This window comes from Macaca fascicularis, chromosome 3 (genome assembly GCF_037993035.2).
Source record: "Macaca fascicularis isolate 582-1 chromosome 3, T2T-MFA8v1.1".
Taxonomy (NCBI): Eukaryota; Metazoa; Chordata; class Mammalia; order Primates; family Cercopithecidae; genus Macaca; species Macaca fascicularis.
This window is the reverse complement of record NC_088377.1, coordinates 24,440,957-24,454,860: the sequence shown is the minus strand read 5'-3', so window position 1 is coordinate 24,454,860 and position 13,904 is coordinate 24,440,957.

Genomic DNA, 13,904 nt, shown 5'->3' with positions numbered 1-13,904 from the left:
TAGCCTGACCTGAAAATTCAATATATTATGCAATTTGTTTTCTCAGTTAGAAAACTATAAAGAACAAGACAGCCCATGTTAATAGTGTATGGTGAAACTTTAATATGATGAATAAAGTTAGGGAAAGAAATAGCAAACCAGTTAAAATTCATTTTGGAGCTCTGTTATTTTCACTTCTTCATTTTTTTTCCCTACTTTTCTCTAACTTTTCTGTCCCTTTATTTCCCATTTTAAGAAACATAAGTTTCAGATATTTTTATTCACCTACCAAATATTACTGTGCTGGCAACAGCTTCATATTACATGTGTTTAATACTTGCATTTTAATAGTAGTTCTTAGGAATTAGAAATTTTATTGGGCCCATGTAAATTATTGAAAGTTGCATTCCAAGAACAGTGAGAAACAATCAGCAAGGTGTTTAAAAACTCATTCTTGGACATGTATCTTAAATGAGTTTACTTAGATGCAGAAAAAGAATTCCACTTAACTCCAGGGAAGTGTACAGCACTAGAAATCTCTTTCTGGAAGACAAAACTCAATCTGTGAGGTTACTTATTGCACGTGATTAATAAACATAAATCTCTGTACAACACAGATACCCAAAAACATTAAAACTTCATGAAGCTTAATCACAAATATGACAGTTAGTTACTTAAAATGTTATATTTATTTTATAAATATATCCAAATATATATTTGATTTCTTGTTTGTTTTTGCTTTACAGTTTGTAATTACCATTGAAGTTTACCTGATGGGTTTGCTTTTCTCAAATTACAACATGTCAAATTGCTTTTACTATTATCAATTAATTAATAAATCAATAATTTTCATGAGAAGAAATAAGTGAATAAGAAGATCTTTAAAAGCCACTATAAGTGACTTTAACATTTTTGATGTTTTCAGTTAATTTTGACCTCCAAATTGCAAGGAAAATTCCACTGAAGTTTTGAAATTTGAAATTAAACTAGTAAAACCCAGCATATTTAGCATTTGTTGGATTCCTAAAACTATGTGTCCTCTGAAAGTGTAAATTCAACACAGTGTTTGAAGTTTCAGACATTTTTGTAGTCATTTCAAACATATTGTCGACCATATAAAAGGTAATGCTTTGCCCTCAGTCCATGCACAGAGAATTCTGATTGATGTCAATGGGAGCCATGTGCAAAGTTTGCGGGCACTGTATTTTGAAACTTTATGGTATTTTCAGAATATCTTTGAAGTCTAGTTTCTGTGAAAAATATAAAGTTTAAAAAGTAGCTCTTCAGGGCTTATTCTTATCCACAGAGAACATGTTTAGATTGCCTGCTTTAAATGCAGAGCTAAGCTGAAATTTCAAAAATGTAGTATGCGTTTGGAGTGGTTGATTACAAAAGAATTATTCCATTGAGTTCAATTGCTAGACTTGGAGACAGACAACGGTGGCAAATCTATGTTGATAATCCATCCTTTTATACATTTGATTCTGCTGCAATAGTGAAGGGTATAAATTGCTATTCAATTTAATGCTAAAATTAACTATATTGCTACCATTAATTTTATATTTAAGTATCCTCAACAAAGCAAGTAGAATCACTTTTGCATTGACAAATTCAATAGAGTTTGATTTTTGCATTATTACTGAGGAAAGATATTAATTGGTAACAAGGCTCTATTATTAATCAAAATCTATTTTTGGAAATATGCTTCAATGAAAAGTATTTAAGGCTAAGTTAAGGAAGGATAATTTAAACTCATTTCCTAAAATTCGTAATATTTTCTTGGGCTTGCAGACCGTGGAGTAAAATGCATACTATATGGAAATAATTTTATCAGAAAGAAATTATTAATGTTGTAAAAGTTATTCAACATATTTTTCTATTTCAAGACACAACTGTCATTTTTGAAATCAAATTCACTAAAATGTATTATGTTTTCTAAAAGACCATGGTTTCCATTTTGCAGTATAATTAATTTGTGCTTAAAATTACAAAAATCTGTGAGTTTTTTCTAGAGCACTCTTTATAGTTTTGGTACCTAAGAATAATTTGCACAATGCAGGCTTAATGTCCTTGATAGGTCATCTAACATGAGCCTAATAGTCCATCTCACTGCAACCGGAAGAAAGTGCTAAAGCAACACTCAAAGGATTCATTTTGATGAAAACAAAAGCACAGATGACCCTTCAACTAGGAAACAAACATTATGGTGGGGTTTTAGAGTTGACTAGAATTTAAAGACAATTTAAGAACACAGAACAGGGAGAAGTTTAAAAAATAAAAATACAACAAAGATATATTCGGGTTACTTTTCATTGTTGTATACCATAGAAAATCAGATTTTCTGCTGCCTCAACAATACTTTCAATCGGTGATTGATAACTGAGTAAATAATTGCTGCACAAGACTGTAGATCTCAGGCTGGGCACAGTGGCTTATGGCTGTAATCCAGCATTTTGTTAGGCCAAGGTGGGAGCCTCACTGAGGCCAAGAGCTCAAGATCAGCCTGGGAAAAACAGCAAGATCCTCTATCTTAAAAGATCGCAAATCTTTATTTTCTTCAACACAATTCTGCATATTACTGCAGGCTCTCTACATAGCCATTTGTACACCACATGTTTCCAGATGATCAGTCCATCTTCACTCCCATTATCCAATTACTTTCATAGTATACATTTCGAGGGGAGATAGTTTCCTCAACTCATGAGAATTTTGAATTGTATCAACAAGTACCATGAGAATCTATTCTCTCACAGTAACTCCTCATAAAGGTGTTCTTTTATATCCCTTTCTTCGAAATACGAATGAACACATCTTCAATTTCGTGTATATTTTTTCTTTAAATCATTTAGAGCCATCGACTTCAAGCTACCTTTTTTTCCTGCTCTGTAAACATTATCAGAATCAAGAAAGTACAACATCCTGGCTATATTCTTATAATTTAAGGAGTACGGGGAAAAACAGAAAGAATAATAAACATTTTTATCTCAAATAATCCATACAAAGAAAAGCAAAGTGATGGATCCAATTCAGATACAGAAAAAAACCTTGAATTAAAAAAATTTCCAGTCTCATGTTTTGTTAAGAGTTACACTGGAAAGTGAAAAGTGAATCTGAGAACAAAATTTGAAAGCACTACAGATAAAAATTAGGTACCACTTAAAATAACAGTGAACAACTATTGTGATGTACTATTATTTCATCACATTTTTTTTGAGACAGGGTCTCACTCTGTCGCCTAGGCTGGAGTGCAATGGTATAATCATGGTTCACTGCAGCCTCAACTTCCTAGACTCACGTGATTCTCCCAGCTCACTCTCCCAAGTAGCTGGGACCACAAGCACATGCCCAGCTAATTTTTTGTATTTCAAAAGACACAGGGTTTTGCCATGTTACCCAGGCTGGTTTTGAACTCCTGGACTCAAAAATCTGTCCCCCTCGGCCTCTCAAAATGCTGGGATTACAGAAATGAGCCACCACTCCAGGCCCCATCACATTTTCAATTGCCTACACAGTAATGATACTCCCTCACCCTCAATTCTGTTTTTTTCCATTTTTATAAAATACACAACTACACACACAAGAGATTATCTTAACACAGTTCTGGCCTGTGTTGTCACACAGAGTAAGTGCAATGGTTTGAATGTCTTCACCAAAATTCTTGTTGAAATTGTCAATGTGACAGTATTGGGAGATAGAGCCTTTATGAGGTGATTAATGATTTATGCTGTGAATGCATTAATTACCACTAGAGTGGGTCAGTTATTGTGAGATTGGGTTAGTTATAAAAATGTGTTTCATCTGATTTTTTTTTTCTTTCCATCTCACATGCTCACTCTTCTACCATAAGATAACCCTTGCCTGATATCATTGTTATCTCTTTAACTTCCAGTCTTTAGAACTATGAGTTGAATAAACTTCTTCGTTAAATAAATTACTCAGCCTTTGGTATTTTGTCACAGCAACAGAAAACAAACTAGTATATTAAGAATACCATGAATTGTAGCATCATCTGGAACAACATTATCCAAAGTAAGTAAGGTCAAGTCAGGTTAAAAGTACTATAGGACTATGAAAATAAACAAAGACCAATCAAATGACAATAAGTAAAGACCATGTATTTGAATCTTGCCATACAAAGTGAGTCAGCCACAGCCACTTGCATTTTGGTAAAGACTCAAAGTCAGGTGGAGGAATGGCAAAGCTTCATAGTGGAAACATGAAGTCCTTCCCTGATTGGAGACTACTAGCATGAAAGTGCTGTGAGTGGGGTAATTAGAAGCCAGACATTATTTGTGATTGATTAGGGGTACATAGTTGCCTTTCCCTCTCTCTCAAGTTGCTTTGGTCATAAATTGAAAATGGGGACAAAAATGAAGAAAATTGTCAAGTCCTGGCCATTTTGGGTACAGAAGTTATTGTTTAGCTTTCTGGACCAGTAACTAGAGATAACAGTAAGACTACAAGTCTGATTTACAGATAGCGGACAGTCTTCTTGTGTTGCTTTCTGTAGACAATGAGTTGGTCTCTTGGGCTGATTCCTGCCCAGACTGTGAATCAGAGTTAGTTCTGTTTTTAAGTATGGTGCCTAGCCATTGTCTGTTTCTATATCCACCCTCTCTAAATATTGACATTAGTGGTTCTGTCTTGTGCTTTCCTGATCCTATAATGCTTACAAAAAAACACTGCATTTTGAAAGAGAGAGAAAGCTCGTTAGTCATTCATTCCACCAGTACATTTGAGGTCATATCATTTTCTCTTTCTATACAAAAATCTAGCTTTCTGTTACAAACATTACTAAGAGAGTCAACCTAGCCTCATGACTAGGTACACGGTTCCATGTCCAGATTGTCACTCCCTGAGTGATCTTCAAAAATTCACATAACATCCAGTCCCACAGGTTCTTCATTGAATAAATGGGGTGATCAGTAGCTACTTCACAGTGTTGTCAAGAAGTAAACAAATTAATGCCTCAAAGCTTTCAGAATGTTGTACAGCACATTAGAAGTGCTCTTATTTAGAAAAGATGGTGTATAGTTTAGAGGAATAGGTCCTGGAATGGGAGTAAATAAATTTTTGCACAGTAACAATAACTTTGTCCCTCTGAAAAAAAAAAAAATGACAACGATCACAGGATTGGCTTCATAATCAATATAAAAATCTACAGTTTGTTGGGGGCATACCTGTAATACCAGCATTTTGGGAGGCTGAGGCAGGCAGATTCTTGAGCTAGAGAGTTTAAGACAAGCCTGGGCAACACGGCAAAACCCTGTCTCTACAAAAAAAAAAAAAAAAAAAGAAAGAAAAAGAAAAAAAAAATTGACCAGGTGTCGTAGTACATGCCTGTAGTCTCACCTGTTTGGGATGCTGAGGTTTAGATCGCTTGACCCTGAGAAATTGAGGCTTCAGTGAGCTGTAATCGCACCACTGTACTCCAGTCTGGGCAAGAGAGCTAGACTTTGTCTCAGAATAATAAAAGATAAAATAAAATTTCTCAGGGAGTGTGTGGGAGGGAGGTGAGGGATGAAAAATTACTTATTGTATACAATGTACACCATTCGGATGATGGGTACTCTAAAAATCCAGAGTTTATCACTATACAATTCATCCATTTAAGTAAAAACCACTTGTACCTCTAAAGCTATTGAAGTAAAAAAAAAAAAAGTTTAAAGTTTCTCATAACTATAACATTCCGAAGTTCTGACTTTTTGTTCATGTATCTAACTTTGCCATCAGAAATCTAGACCAAATAAATAGAATCTTTAGCACAGATGAATAGACAGATGTAATTAAGTATTGCATAAATATAAATCTTCTTTGGGATTGAGCGTGACCAATTTCTAGGAACAACAGAACAAGTTTTAGATATATTTTCTGGTAATGCTCTTGGGTTGTGTTATTTGGTTTCAATTGCTCTAACCACCATGACTCAGACCAGCTGCTCTTAATCTTGTCTGAGATCCCAAACTTAAAAATAAATTTGGCAGCTAAAATTCTCTCTGAGTTTTCAGTAGTTGTTGGCTTTATTTTTTAGTTCGGTAATGAGCCAAAAAGAAAAATGAAGATGTAATAAACCTAGGGAAATTCACTTCCAAAAGGGCACTGACTGAGTATAAGCAGTTTATGGAAAAATTTTAAAGTAACAATATACACAATAAATACTTAAAACTTGACAAGTATAACAGTATCTACTATATTTCCAATTAAAGCAGAGCATAATTGCTCCCACTTATAAGTGAGAACATGTGTTGTTTGGTTTTCTGTTCCTGCATCAGTTTGCTGAAGATAATGGCTTCCAGCTCCATCCATGTCCCCGCAAAGGACATGATCTCATTTTTTATGGCTGCATAGTATTCCATAGTGTATATGTACAACATTTTCTTCATCGAGTCTATCATTAATGGACGTTTGGGTTGATTCTGTCTTTGCTATTGTGAGTACTGCTGCAGTGAACACATTTATGCATGTATCTCTGTAACAGAATGATTTACATTCCTTTAGGTATACACCCAGTAATGGGATTGCTGGGTCAAATGGTATTTCTGGTTCTACATCTTTGAGGAATTGCCACACCATCTTCCACAATAATTAAACTAATTTACATTCCCACCAAAAGTGTAAAAGTTTCCTATTTCACGCAACCTCACCAGCATCTGTTGCTTCTTGACTTTTTAAAAATGGACATTCTGACTGGCATGAGATGGTATCTCATTGTGGTTTTGATTTGCATTTCTCTAATAATTAGTGATGATTAGCTTTTTTCATATGTTTGTTGGCTGAATGAAAGTCTTCTTTTGAGAAGTGTCTGTTCATGTCATTTGCCCACTTTTTGATGCGCTTATTTGTTTATTCCTTGTAAATTGTTTAAGTTACTTGTATATTCTGGATATTAGAGCTTTGTCAGATGGATAAATTGCAAACATTTTCTCCCACTCTGTAGTTTGCCTGTTTCCTCTGATGGTGTTTCTTTTGCTGTGCAGAAGCTGTTTAGTTTAATTAGAACCCATTTTTCAATTTTTGATTTTGTTGCAATTGCTTTTGGTGACTTTGTCATGAAATTTTTGCCCATGCTTATGTCCTGAATGGTATTGACTAGATTTTCTTCTTGGGTTTTTATAGTTTTGGGTTTTACATTTAAATCTTTAATCCATCTTGAGTGAATTTTTGTATGAAATTTAAGGAAGGGATCCAGTTTCTGTTTTCTGTATATGGCTAGCCAGTTCTCCCAGCACCATTTATTAAATAGGGAATCATTCTCCTATTACTTTTGTCAATTTGTCAAAGATCAGATGGTTGTAGATGTTTGGTCTTATTTCTAAATTCTCTATTCTCTTCCATTGGTCTATGTGTCTGTTTTTGTACCAGTACCATGCTCTTTTGTTTACTGTAGCCTTGTAGTATAGTTTGAAGTCAGGTAGCGTGATGCCTCCCAGTTTGTTCTTTTTGCTTAGGATTATCTTGGCTATATGAGCTCTTTTTTGGTTCCATAATAATTTTAAAATAATTTCTTCTATATCTGTGAAGAATGTCAATGCAATTTAAGGAGAATATCATTGAATCTATAAATTACTTTGGGGAGTATAGTCATTTTCACAATATTGATTATTCCTATTTGTGAACATGGAATGTTTTTCCATTTCTTTGTGTCCTCTCTGATTTCCTTGAGCAGTGGTTTGTAGGTCTACTAAAAGAGACCATTTACTTCCCTTGTTAGTTGTATTCCTAGGTATTTTATTCTCTTGGTAGACATTGTGAATGGGAGTTAATTCATGATTTGGATCTCTGCTTCTCTGTTGTTGGCGTACAGGATTGCTTGTGACTTTTACACATTGATTTTTATCCTGAGACTTTGCTGAAGCTGCTTATCAGCTTAAGAAGCTTTTGTGCTGGAATGATGGGGTTTTCTAGGTACAAGATCATATCATCTGCAAACAAAGACAATTTAACGTCCTCTCTTCCTATTTGAAAACTCTTTCTTTCTTTCTCTTGCCTTATTGCCCTGGCCAGAACTTCCAATATGATTTTGAATAGGCAGGGTGAGAGAGGGCATTCTTGTCTTGTGTGAGTTTTTTTTCTTTTTTCTTTTTTTTTTTTTTTTTTTGAGATGGAGTCTCACTCTGTCACCCAGGCTGGAGTGCAGTGGCACGATCTTGGCTCACTGCAAGCTCCCCACCCCGAGTTCATGCCATTCTCCTGTCTCAGCCTCCCAAGTAACTGGGACTACAGGCACCCACCACCACACCTGGCTAATTTTTTGCATTTTTAGTACAGATGGGGTTTTACCATGTTAGCCAGGGTGGTCTCGATTTCCTGACCTCATGATCTGCCTGCCTCAGCCTCCCAAAGTGCTGGGATTACAGGCATGAGCCACCGCGCTGGGCCATCTTGTATGAGTTTTCAGGGGGAATACTTCCAGTTTTTGCCCATTCAGTATGATATTGGCTGTGGGTTTGTCATATATGGCTCTTATTATTTTGAGGTATGTTCCTTCATTACCTAGTTTATTGAGAGTTTTTAACATGAAAGGATGTTGAATTTTATCAAAGGTCTTTTCTGCATCTATTGAAAAAATCATGTGGTTTTTGTCATTGGTTCTGTTTATGTGATGGATTACGTTTATTGATTTGCATATGTTGAACCAGCCTTGCATCCCAGGGATGAAGCCAACTTGATCGTGGTGGATAAGTTTTTTCATGTGCTGCTGGATTCAGTTTGCCAAATTTTATTGAGGATTTTTGCATTGATGTTCATCAGGGATATTGGTCTGAAGTTCTGTTTGTTTGTTGTATTTCTGCCAGGCTTTTGTGTCAGGATGATGTTGGCCTCATGAAATGAGTTAGAAAGGAGTCCCTTTCAGCTGGAAATCCATCTGGTCCTGGGATTTCTTTGGTTGGTAAGCTATTTATTACTGTATTAATTTCAGAACTTGTTATTGGTCTATTCAGGGATTCAACTTCTACCTGGTTCAGTCTCAGGAGGGTATATGTGTCTAGGAATTTTTTTTTTTTTTGAGACGGAGTCTCGCTCTGCCGCCCAGGCTGGAGTGCAGTGGCGCGATCTCAGCTCACTGCAAGCTCCGCCTCCCAGGTTCACGCCATTCTCCTGCCTCAGCCTCCTGAGTAGCTGGGACTACAGGCGCCCACCACCTCGCCCGGCTTGATGATTTTTTATATTTCTTTGGGGTCAGTGGTGATATTCCCTTTATCATTTTTTATTGTGTCTCTTTGATTCTTCTCTCTTTTCTTCTTTATTAGAAAGAAAAATGCTCCTGGATTTATTAATTTTTGAAGGGCTTTTCGTGTCTGTCTTCTTTTGTTCTGCTTTGAGGCTGGTTATTTCTTGTCTTCTGCTAGGTTTGGGGTTTGTTTGCTCTTGGTTCTCTAGTTCCCTTCATTTTGATGTTAGGATGTTGATTTGAGATCTTTCTATCTTTTTTTGATGTGGGCATTTTGTGCTATAAATTTCCCCTTAACACTGCTTTAGCTGTGTCCCAGAGATTCTGGTATGTTGTCTGGTATGTTCTTGATTTCTGCCTTAATTTCATTATTGACCAGAGTCATTCAGGAGCAGATTGTTTAATTTCCATCTAGTCATGTGGTTTTGAGTGAGCTATCTGAGTTCTACTTTGATTGTGTTGTGTCTTAGAGACTATGTGTTATGATTTCAGTTCTTTTGCATTTGCTGAGAAACTATTTACTTCCAATTGTATGATCAATTTCAGAGTAAGTGCCATGTCATGCTGAGAAGAATGTATATTCTGGTGTTTTGTGGTGGAGAATTCTGTAGATATATATCAGGTCCACTTGATCCAGGGCTGAGTTTAAGTCCTGAATGTATTTGTTAACTTTCTGTCTTGATGATCTAATATTGACAGTAGAATGTGTTAAAGTCTCCCACTATTATTGTGTGGGAGTCTAAGACTCTTTGTACGTCTCTATGAACTTGTTTCATAAATCTGGGTACTCCTGTATTGGGTGCATATATGTTTAGGATAGTTAGCTCTTCTGGTTTAATTGACCTTGTTACCATTATGTAATGCTCCTCTTTGTCTTCTTTGATCTTTGTTGGGTTAAAGCCTGTTTTGTCAGAAACTAAAACTGCAACTCCTATTTTTTTTGTTTTCCATTTGTTTGGTAAATTTTCCCCCACACCTTTATTTTGAGTCTATATGTATCTCTGCATTTGAGATAGGTCTCATGAATACAGCACACTGATGGATCTTGACTTTTTATCCAGCTTGCCATCTGTGCCTTTTAATTGGGGCATTTAGCTCATTTACATTAAAAGGTTAATACTGTTATGCGTTAATTTGATTCTGTCATCAGGATGGTAGCTGGTTATTTTGCGAACTTGTTCGCGTACTTGCTCCACAGTGTTATTGGTCTGTGTACTTCAGTGCGTTTTTGCAGTGGCTGGTAATGTTCTTTTCCTTTCTATGTTTAGTGCTTCCTTCAGGAACTCTTGTAAGGCAGGCTTGGTGTGACAAATTCTTTCAAAATTTGTTTGTCTGAAAAAGATCTTTTTTCTCCTTCTCTTATGAAGCTCAGTTTGGCCTGATATGAAATTCTGCATTGGAAATTATTTTATTTATGAATATTGAATATTGGACCCTGATTTCTTCTGGCTTGTAAGGTTTGCTCTGAGAGGTCTGCTGTAAATCTTCTGGGCTTCCCTTTATAGGTGACCTGGCTTTTCTCTCTGGCTGCCCTTAACATATTTTCCTTCATTTCAACCTTGGAGAATCTGATGGTTATGTGTATTGGGGTTGATCTTGTGGTGGAGTATCTTATTGGGGTTCTCTGGATTTCCTGAATTTGAATGTTGGTCTGTCTTGATAGGTTGGGGATGTCCTCCTGGATGGTATCTTGAAGTATGTTTTCCAACTTGATTCTGTTCTCCCCACCTCAATCTTTATTAGAAAAAAATTATGGATACATAACAGATGTACACATTTTTGGAGTACATGTGAACTGTTTATACAAGCTTACAATGTGTAATGATCAAATCTGAGTAATTAGGATATCATTAACTTCAAACATTTATTATTACTTTTTTGTTTGGAACCTCCAAATCATCTCTTCTTGCTATTTTGAAGTATACAGTAAATTATTGTGTGCTATGGTGGCCTTATTGTGTTATCAAACTTTATTTCTTATTCCTTCTAGTAACTGTATTTTTAACCAATTAACCAGCTCCTCTCCATTTTCCTCCCCACACTACCCATTCTGGCCTCTGGTAATGACCATTCTATCCATTACCACTATGAGATTTTTTTTTTTTTTTAAAGTTCTCACATATGAGTGAAGACATGAGATATATGTCTTTCTGTACTTGTCTTATTTAACTTTACACAATATCCTTCAGTATCATCTATGTTGCTTCAAATGATAGGCTTTTATCCTTTTATGACTGAATAATATTCCATTGTATGTATATGCCATGTATTCTTTATCTATTCATCTACTGTTGGACACTTACTATATCTTGCCTATTTTGAACAGTGCTATAATAAATATGGGAATGCAGATATCACCTTGTTATACAAATTTCCTTTCTGTTTGATGCATATCCAGCAGTGAGATTGCTGAACCATACAGTAGTTCTCTTTTTAGTTCCTTTGAGAAACCTCTATGTTTTTCATAGTGGCTACACTAATTTTCATTTTCACCAACAACATACAAGTGTTCCCCCTTCTCCGCACTCTCACCAGCATTTGTTATTATTTGCCTTTTTGACGATACCCATTTTAAATAGGGTGATAACAATATGTCATTTTAGTTTTGATTTGCATTTTTCTGATGATTAATGATATTGGACAATTTTCATATATCTGTTGGCCATTTGTGTGTAATATTTTAAAATGTCTATTTAGATATTTTGCTCATTTTTAAATTGGACTATTTGTGTTTTTACTATTGAGTTGTTTGAGTTTGTCATGTACTCTGAGTACTAGCCTTTTGTCAGAAAAATAGTTTGCAAACATTTTCTTCCATTCTGTATGTTGTCTCTTCACTTTCTTGTTCTCTTTGCTGTGCAGAAGCTTTTTAGCTTGATGTAATATTGTTAATTTTTGCTTTGCTTGCCTGCACTTTTGAGGATATACTCAATAAATTTTCCCCTAATCAATGTCCTAAAGCATTTCTCCTGTGTTTTCTTCTAATGGTTTCACAGCTTTAGATTTTACATTTAAATCTTTAATCTATTTTGATTTAATTTTTATATAAGGAGAGAGATAGGGGTCTTGTTTTCATTCTTCTGGACATAATTATCCAGTTTTCCCAGGACCATTTATTGAAGAGACTCTAGCCCCAAGGTAGGTTCTTGGTGCCTTTGTTGAAAATGAGTTGACTGTAATGCATGGATTTATTTCTGGGCTCTCTACTTTGTTCCATTGGTCACCATGTCTGTTTTTATGCAAGTATTATGCTATCTTGACTACCATAGCTTTGTAGTATAATTTGAAGTCAGATAGTATGTGATGCCTCCAAGTTTGTTCTTTTTAGTCGGAATTGTGCTAGCTATTTGGAGTCTTTTATGATTTCATATACATTTTAGAATTTTTTTTTTTCTGTGAAGAACATCATTGGTATTTTGATGGTGATTAGGCATTTTAAATGAGTTTTTGACTTAATATTTTCAATATGTGATGGTTTATTGGGATATAATTCCATGTTAGTTGAGGAGCATATTTACATATGTGTGTATGTGTATACACACATATATAATCTCCAGTTATTTAATCAGCCTATATGTCTCTAATCTTATAGAGCATATAAATTGTTACAGATATTTTTACTGTCCTCATGCATTTTATATACCATTCACATGCTTTTACCCATTGTCTTCAGTTAACATCTCATACAGCAGTGATGCTGCCTCTTCATTTTTTTGTGTGTAGAACTCTGTCTTTAGTAAGTAAACATTTGTGACCAGGCACTTAAAGTTTTCATTAAACATATTAATTTATCCATGCTCATTTCTGTTCTATAGCAAATGTTAGTAATTTAAAAATTAAGTCAACTGGGCTTTACACTTAAAGATATCTCAAAAGAAGCCAAAGGTACTATCCATCAAAAAACAAGAAATGATTATATGTCTTGGTTAATTTCTTTGTAACATTTTAACTTATATTTTAACTTTCAGTCACAATTTGGAGACTTATGACCTTTTAGGGTTTTCCAAATTATCTAAGAAACAGTGATTTCAAATAAGCTTCATCTGTGATCCTGCCCAGCACAATAATGTGGGTAATTTAAAAATTACGTGCCATGATCAATCTGCTGAGAGTTTCCTCTATTACATTCACTGACATTTCCACAGTTCACAGACGCAATTGTAAGATAACTTTGTACAATGAAATGAATTAGCTTAATGGAAGAGGAGTCCTAAATCCATATAGGCATATTTTGTTGAATCTATTTCTGCAAGTTTTTTTGACAGAAGGAATTCTTTAAATGTCATACTGAAAACTACATAAAACAGACTTGTCCTAATTCTAAGTATACACACAAGAATGTTTCACTCATCCAATCTTTGAAAACATTTAATAGTCCATTGTAGTACATCAAATTCTATTTGTGTGATATCAAATTTAAGATAGATATTAGAAAAGCATGCCTAATCAAACATTTATTTTATTGGTTTTAACACTACATCAAACACATTTCTATTTTGCTAATAAAAAATTTTATTCAAAGACATTTTTCTCAGATAAAGGGATATGTAATTATATTATAGAAATAAGTCTCATAGATTCAGAAATGTTTAAATGGGAGAAAACCAATAATGTCTCATGTAACTTGCCTGTGGTGTACAGCTAGTTGTGCCAAGACTAGTTATAAGATGGTTTTATAATTTTACATTTTCATTTTATACTATTTCTTATACTTATTTATGAAGGGATAATTCTTTTGCCTTCAGTTTAGTTT